The following is an 8,193-nucleotide window of genomic DNA, read 5'->3' as shown; positions in this document are numbered from 1 at the left end:
CTCACTGGAAAACATGCGCACCCTATGACAAAAACCTAAAATAAAAACAAACAAACAAACACTAAAAAGAGCTAGGCATGGGTTCTCTTCATTTCTGTTACTTTCGTTGAGACATGTATAAATAATTAGAAATTCACTATTGAATAAATGAAGGCCCAGTGGTCCCTCTCTAGCCTCCATAGATAGAAAGGTGCTATTTGCCCATCTCTTCTAGATCTTGGGAATAATTTCACTACATGATTCAGTGATTCAAACCAAAACTATCAAATCACATTAAGAGAATTTACAATGTCAAACTGCTTGTAATCATTAGGTATATGTCTTGATTAAATATTGACAGATTAGGAATGGGTTAATGTAGCCTTGAGATGAAGAAAATAAATTAATAGATTAAAAATGCAAATTATTTATAGTCACCCTCTCAGTTCATTCAAAAACAATACAAGTGTATTGTTAAAACCTTAATTTCCTGGACCAGCAGATGGTATAATGGTTACATCGTGGGACTCTCATGTAGTTGACAGTGGTTCGAGTCCCAGACCCAGCAGCTTCAACTCACACTGGGTACATGTGTGTGCGTGCGCAAGATCCTGAGAGGAGAATGGAGAAGAGATGGTGACGTGGCCGTCCCCCAACCCACCCAGTGATTTCTCACTTTCTGTCTCTCTCTGTCTTTCTGGCAAGTACACACACCCTATAGCAAGACCCTCTCAAGAAAAACAAAACAAAACAAAACAAAAACACCATGATTTCCTTAATAAGTGTGGGTGGATCGATGACTATGAGTCTTAGCTTACACTTCATATCTGGTATCCAGACTATAACATTCCTTGAAAGGCCCAAAAGAGTTCCAGAATTAACTGAGCACCTGGCCAAGACCTAACCCAGATTGCTCTCAGCCCCAAGACTTGCTAGAACTAGGCTTGAACTTGCAATAACATGGGCCTCCACACTTCCGTTTCCTGTAATATCAGTACATTTTTTGATGGTTTCACATTAACCACTTTATAAAATACTTAGAAGTAAATGGGGGGAAGCATACTTTGGGGAGAGATCTATTAATATTAATCTGCTGTGAGAATATTTATAGTTCCTCCAGCTCATCAGCTACCCAAATTCATTCAAGATAAGACCAATGACTCTCTTGCTCTCTAACTCATCAATAGAGTTTCATCAACATGGAATACAAAGTTAGTTACAAATTAAAGTCTAATCCAAAATGCTTATCTGCCTACCTATTTGTGTCTTCACTAAATTGCAAATAAGTATGAGTTGTGTTTTCTTTATTTCCGTATTTCCAAAGGCTGGTACATGGAAAAAAATTGCAAATATATTTTTTTTAAAAACGGATAAATGAGTGAGCAAACTTAAATAAATATCATAAAGACCTATGTAGCAGAGTAAACAAACCAGACATATGAGTAAGAACAGGGGCTCAGACCCTCCTTCCATCCCCTCCACTCTTGCCCAAAATAAGATCTATTCTCTGCCAAGATTTCACGGGCCAAAGATATTATAAAATGTACTGTTGGGTGAGCTCCATGGTGCAGCTGTAATGCTCTGCTCAAGAGAAGCTGGTCCCATTTGATGAGATGGTTAGAATTCCAGGTCTGATCAGATTGAAAAATACAAGGCATGTGCATGAGTGGGTAAGATCCAATGGGTTGGAGTAGTGGAAGGAAGCTTTACAGCATGTGGTCAGACCCTGTCCAGGGTACACATCTCTCTCTCTCTCTCTCTCTCTCTCATTTCACATGCACACACATATGCTCTAACATCCATAGAGAAAGTATTTAAAAGAACTTATTATAAAAATAAATACTAGCGGACCAGCAGATGATGTACTGGTTACATCACTGGATTCCCAAATGACCAACTGTGGTTTGAGTCCCAGACCCAGTGACATCAAATTCATGCCAGGCACATGTGCGTACATGCCCAAAATCCTGAGAGGAGAAGGAAGAAGAAGAGATTGTGGTGTGACCATTCCTCCTTGGGGAGGGGTGAGTGAGTTCTTGCTTTCTGTCTCTGTCTCTCTGGCAACTGCATGTGCCCTATAGCAACCATTTTAAAAATAAAATAATTTGGGCCAGTTCTTCAGCATCGCGGTTAAGGAAGCAGATCCCACCTCAGTTTCTCCATCCAAACCAGAATATAATGCTGAAGTCCCTTTTAGCTCTAGTATTTGGATTCTACTAGGCACATTAGCCACTGTGGATTACAAAAATAATTAGAATATAAGTGGGCACTCTGACTTATGAACATGCATTTGAAATATACTAAACAACACCAAGAGCACCATGGAAGGAGCCTCGACATTCACCTAACCTTAGTGAACAGGAGCCAGCGCTGGCAACAAGAGATGAATATGAATGCTGCAAAGGAATACTGGCTCCTTTCCTCCACAGATGGCCTGAGGTTCGTAGCACCTGAACTTACTCTGTGACTTTGCTCAGTAGTTTAACCCATCTATGTCTCATCTGTAAAGTTGGAGTCATATTAACATCTCTCTCTCTCTGAGTTGTAAAATTTAATTGCGAGAATATGGATTAAGTTCTGAGCAAGGCCCAGAATGCCATAAACACTCAATAAAAGTTAAGAAGGGGGGAAAAAAGACTCTAATTCTTCCCACTCCTCGAAGGCCAGCACAATCACACTCTGATAGATCTTCTCTTCTTTGTCACACTGTGGTGAGACCTTCACGGTGACTCCATGTTAATTTCTCCCCTACATTTATCTGACATTTAAAAAAGGAGTCCAACAAGCCTTCTCTTCAATTTCATCCTCAAAGCATGAATGTTCAAGATAGTAAATGACCACTTTACTACTGTATTTTATACAATTTAAGACTTTTTTTTTTTTACATTTTAGCATCTCTCAAATAAGGAAGCATCTTACAACTGATGGCATCTTAGATTCAATGAATATGGTAATAATATTTTTGCTTATTTCTTGTTCCAGATGTACAGTGTTTCAATAATTTGATGGCCTCACCAAGGAAATTTACCCCTGTTGTTATTTCTCTGAGAAAATTAGTGAAAGAGTATTTGGAGAGAGCAGAATGGTGCCTCAGCAAGAAAGCACAATGCTCTAGGAGACTGACCCACGACAGAGAGTTCGGATGGCGTCTCAAGCCCTCCCCATGCTCACATGCCAGGCACACTTGTGACCAGCCGTGTCTTTGCCCTGGTTAAAGCTGGGAAAGATCATGGAGTCAAGACTTCCCCATGGAAGGTGCTGTAGCTCCTTCCCTATGACTCTTCCCTCTCTCCCGCTATTCATGGAATAAATAAATAAGCTGGAGGCGGGTGGAAACATTTGGAAAAGTGAAAACGTTTTTGTTAAATGGGTTGTGCTTATCCACCAAAATAACTTCCAAAATCTTGAACCAAGGTCTGTTACTATGTAAAGGACTCATCAGGAAAAAAATAAATAAAATGAACATTTCGAATTACAAATAAACTACAGTTCGGATCACACCGTTGTGCATTACTAATGAGACTGGGGACAAACGTCATTTTGCAAAGAGTGAGAAAATTATGCCAAGCAGGTGGTTTCAACCTTTGTCCTGACTCACTTAGAAGAATGGCCAGGAGGTGACGTAGTCAGAAGGTCATGTAGCCTTAGGTACACTCATCTTTACGGGGAGAAAAGGGAAGGAGTGCGCAAGAGACAAAATACACAAACACGGACAGACTCACAGGAACATGAAGTGCCACTGGCATTTCGGTTTTGTTTTCTAACGAAGTATTGGAAAGCCAGTTTGAGTCAATGGCCCCTCGGTGCTGTGTGTTGCTACAGCGGCACAATCGCAGCTAGCTTTTCCCTATATTCCAGTAACTGGTGACCCACTGCATCAAAAAGTGTTTAAAATGTTCATTCTTATTTGTGTTCCTTCTCTCTCTCTCTCCTCCCTCCCTTTTCCCGCTCCTCCCCCTAAGTTCCCCAATCAGTGCATCTCTTTCTGAAAGTGGTCGGCAAGTCAGTCCCATTCAAACGGCTTCTACCCGCGCTCACCCCAGCCCGCACAGCCGCTGCAGGGTCTCAGAGTTAGGGACGCCCAACTTTCCCGCTCCTCCTAAACCTGTTGGAGTCTGGACAAAGCACAGCAGTTTGCTAGGGGCTTCTTTGTATCAGACAGAACTGGCAGCCCGAGATGGTCAGGGTGAGAAGTTTCCGGTGAAAGTTCTGCTAAGCAGGCTGCAGGGCATTGGGGGTAGGGCACTAGTCCCGCTACCTCCATCCGCCGCCCCCCTGCAGCCAGGCTACCCACACAGAAGCGTAGGGTCCACGGATTCACAAGGCATTGGTCCTGCAGCTTCAACACCCAGTTCTTCATCCCCAGCAACAATAACACCACCACCCGCCAAAAAAGAAAAAGAAAGAAAGAAAGAAAGAAAGAAAGAAAGAAAGAAAGAAAGAAAGAAAGAAAGAAAGAAAGAAAGAAAGAGAAATAGAAAGAAAAAGGAAGGAAGGAAGGAAGGAAGGAAGGAAGGAAGGAAGGAAGGAAGGAAGGAAGGAAAGAAAGGAAGGAAGGAAGAAAGGAAGGAAGGAAGGAAGGAAGGAAGGAAGGAAGGAAAGAAGGGAGGGAGGGAGGGAGGAAGGAAGGGAGGGAGGGAAGGAAATCGGAATCGCCATCCCTATCCCTACTCCGATATCCTGGACTGCCCTCCCTCTGTCGCAGTGAAACTCTCAGAGACAAGGCCTGGTAGGGAGGCCCGAAGGCTCGCCACCCTCTCTCCCTCGGGCGGCCGGGACACAGCCCGGTCACGCGAGCCCCTGCGTCGCCCCGCGGCGCGGAGACTGGGAGGCCGAGCTCGCCAGCTCCTCCCAGCCTGCCGCCGGCGCCCGGTTGGGGATCTCCAAGCAAATCTCGCCGGCTGAGCCCACCCGCCCATCTGTTCAGCCCTCCGGGGACCCGCTCCTCACCTCGTCGGCTCTGGGACGCTGACCGGTCCCCGGGCAACTCTGAGCTCCCGAGCCTGGGCAGAATGAGTTCTGAATTCCGAGCAGAAGTTGGGTTGGGGGCCGGGAAGGGGGAGGTGTTTGCTCAACTTCTGAATACGTCAGGCCTCTTTCTCCCAATGACCAATCAGCGGCCACCTTGAGGGAACAACCTTCTTCTGCACCAATCGGTGGCCCTGCCAGGTACTAGGTCATGCCCTGCCCCTGCTCCTCCCCGAAAAATCTCTCTGCGTTTCAGATCTCTGACCTGCGTCCTTAGACCGGGGCATCACGTCCTCGAGGACGGTTATTGACTAAGTTTGTAACTGTTCGTGCCAAAAGCAGGTGGGGAAGAGAAGGACGAAAATAGTGTGGGCATTTCATGCTAAATAGATATGCATATCTCTGGGAAAAACTTGCGGGCTCGTGTATTTCACGTTTGTTGAGAGATACCCAATTCCCAAAAACATTTTACAACCTGTTCCTAGCCTATGAAACCCAATGATACTTCTTAGAACACTTCTAGCACCCAAGAAACCGAGAATGTCTGAAATTAAATGTAGCGTGCCCGCATTCAATGAATACTAAGAATCCATGTGCGTATGACACAAACCTGTGTTCTCAAAACGAGCTGACAAAGCAGGGCTAGAGGGACCGTGAAAGATGCTTGTCACAAAAACCAGCACTGCACTAGGAGCTGAAGAACCACCCAGAACTGAGCTGTCAATGGCCAGAGAGCTGTCTTCCCTCCTGTTTCTGCAACTTTCTGGATTCAGCTATTGGGCTCTCCTGTCCACAGTCTAGGACATTCCTGAAATTCCTCTCGTATCTTCAATTGCAGAGAAATTTAAATTTTCTCAAGAAGTTGGGTGTTTCCTCAGTAGCTTTAGCTTTACATATCCAAAATCAGACTCCTTATTTTTCTTAAGTTTTCTCTCCTCCTGTGTCTGTCAGTTCTGATGTGTGTGCATGTGTGTGCGTGTGTGTGTGTGTGTGTGTGTGTGTATCGCCACTCTCTTCAGCATCACCCCACTAGACCTTTATTTCAATTCTTTGTCTGGCCTATCAGCCTTACCATGGTGTTGACCCTGTCCTTAAAAATCCCATGATTGGAACCAGCAGTTAGCATGATGGCTATGTCACTGAACTCCCATGTAGTCGACTGCAGTTTGAGTCCCAGACCCAGTGGCTTAAACTCATGCCAGGCGTGTGTGCATGCATGCGTGCCCAAGATCCCTAGAGGAGAATAGAGGAGAAGGGATTGTGGTGTGGCCATGCCCCCTGGAGGGTGATTTCTGGCTTTATGTCTCTCTGTCTCTCTGGCGACTGCATGCGCCCTGTAGCCAAAGGAAAAAAAAAAATCCCATGATTTTCATCCTAATTCAAATCCCTTTTACACACCTCCTAGACCATATTTCCTTAAGTATACAACTCCAATAGGTTCGTTTCTTTAGGCAAAAAGCCTTAGCGACTAGCCACTACTTGTAGAACAAAGCTCAAAGTCCTTCATGCAATGTTGATTATTTCAAGATGCAGCCAAAAACCACTGTCTCAGCTTTGTTTTTGCAGCACGAACTGCCTGAAGCCAGCACTAAATAACAGAATTTGAAAGGGACAGAGACAGAGCAGCATAGGAGCATAGGTCTACTGGATGCTGTCATGCCGAGACTGCTATGAAAGGCACAGTCCTCTGTCTTGTCATTTACTGTAACTGAACAACCCCAAGACCCTGAAACAAAACAAAGGGACACACACACACACACACACACACACACACACACTCACAAAAGGCAAGAATTTACTAAACAGAGTATTGCCTGGGCCTATACACATGGATTAATTCCAAATGCTTGCCAGTTGTTTTGTACACATATTAAGATAAACACTTCCTCTCTAAGAAACTAAATACTTGAAATGCCAAGGATGTGTCAAGGCAAACACCCTATCAGGGTATAAACTGAGAAGCCAAAGATTTATTTGAGTTCTGTGTCTTTGGAATCCTCCAGGGTCTGTGTCCTGCCCTACGCACACCGAGGGCTGTAGGAACTATGCAGTTATGTGAAGGAATTTTCAGTTCTAACATTGTTCCTACATAAAACTGATGCTGTATGTCATGGGGGGCATTATTTTGAGAGTCACTGATCTAGGATTATAAGAGACTGAATGAATTAGCAAAGTATGATGAAACTGCTGGGTAGTTTAAGGGGACTCAGTGGGGGTATTGGGGAGGAATTTAAGATGAGACTAGTCATGATGGTACGCTTTCCATTAGCCATGCTCGGTTCCCAGAGTATTCTCCAAGTACCATGTTGTGGAAGCTTCCTTGGATTGTTTAAAGCAACTGAAAGCAGAACAAGAGGGTGTAGGGTATGCACGATGGGGCGCTTTCAATGGCTGACTATGGGATTTCAGGCAGACACAAAAGGAGAAATGGCCCTGCGTGAGACAAGAGGTGAAGACATATTGGTAGGAAGGGATCAAAAATTTGTTGGAGCTGGGATCAGCAGTTAGCGTAATGACTATGTCGCTGAATTCCCATGTAGCCGACCATGGTTCGAGTCCCAGACCTGGTGGCTTAAACTCACGCCGGGTGCGTGTGTGTGCCCAAGATCCTGAGAGGAGAATGGAGGAGAAGGGATTGTGGCATGGCCACCCTCCCTGGGGGAGGGGGGGGCTTTCTGTCTCTCTGTCTCTCTCTGTCCTTCTGGCGAGCACACACGCCCTATGGCAAAAACCTCTCCAAAAAAAAAAAAAGGAAAAAAACTTGTTGGAGCTGAAATACTGGAGAAAAAGAGCTGAAAAGATGGACTGGTACTGGAGAGTGGGTGGCTGAGACAGAAGGGAGAAAGGTTAAGAAACTAAAAGGCCAAGGTGTTGGAAGGATTACTGGCATGGGCATTAAAAATAACTAAAATATAAGAACACCCTTGGAGAAAATGACAGAGAGTTAGGAGTTGAACTTCTTGGTATTGAGGAGAGTGACCTGGGTGGGGTCAGAAAGTACTCCTAAGAAGTAGTAAATATTAAGATATGCTAATACGTGTGTAAAAGCTGTGTCTTTAGAGAGATAATGACAGGGGTTTGGAAGCACCGAAGAAGAGCAAGTAAAACACATGCCACTGCCCAACGCCTTCTGGCATGATGGATGTGGCAGAGAAAACAGCCATTGCTTAAGAGAAAAGGAAAAGAAAACAGAAAAAAGGAGAGAACAGAAAAAAAAGAAGAGAAAAGAAAAAAGAAAAGTATTTC

The 8,193-nt window shown here is 44.5% G+C and overlaps 1 protein-coding gene across 1 annotated transcript in view; it reads right to left on the bottom strand.

Annotated features, from left to right (window-relative positions):
- AASS (aminoadipate-semialdehyde synthase) overlaps positions 1-5,040 on the bottom strand; it is a 74,413-nt gene extending 69,373 nt beyond the window's left edge. The window contains exon 1 of the mRNA XM_006149214.3: positions 4,930-5,040. The gene's annotated coding sequence lies outside the window, so the exon portion shown is untranslated. The remainder of the gene's footprint in view (positions 1-4,929) is intronic.
- Positions 5,041-8,193: the final 3,153 nt, after the last annotated feature.

This window comes from Tupaia chinensis, unplaced genomic scaffold (genome assembly GCF_000334495.1).
Source record: "Tupaia chinensis unplaced genomic scaffold, TupChi_1.0 Scaffold000257_1, whole genome shotgun sequence".
Lineage (NCBI taxonomy): Eukaryota > Metazoa > Chordata > Mammalia > Scandentia > Tupaiidae > Tupaia > Tupaia belangeri.
The sequence above is the reverse complement of the archived record's forward strand: the minus strand, read 5'-3'. Positions and strand labels throughout refer to the sequence as shown.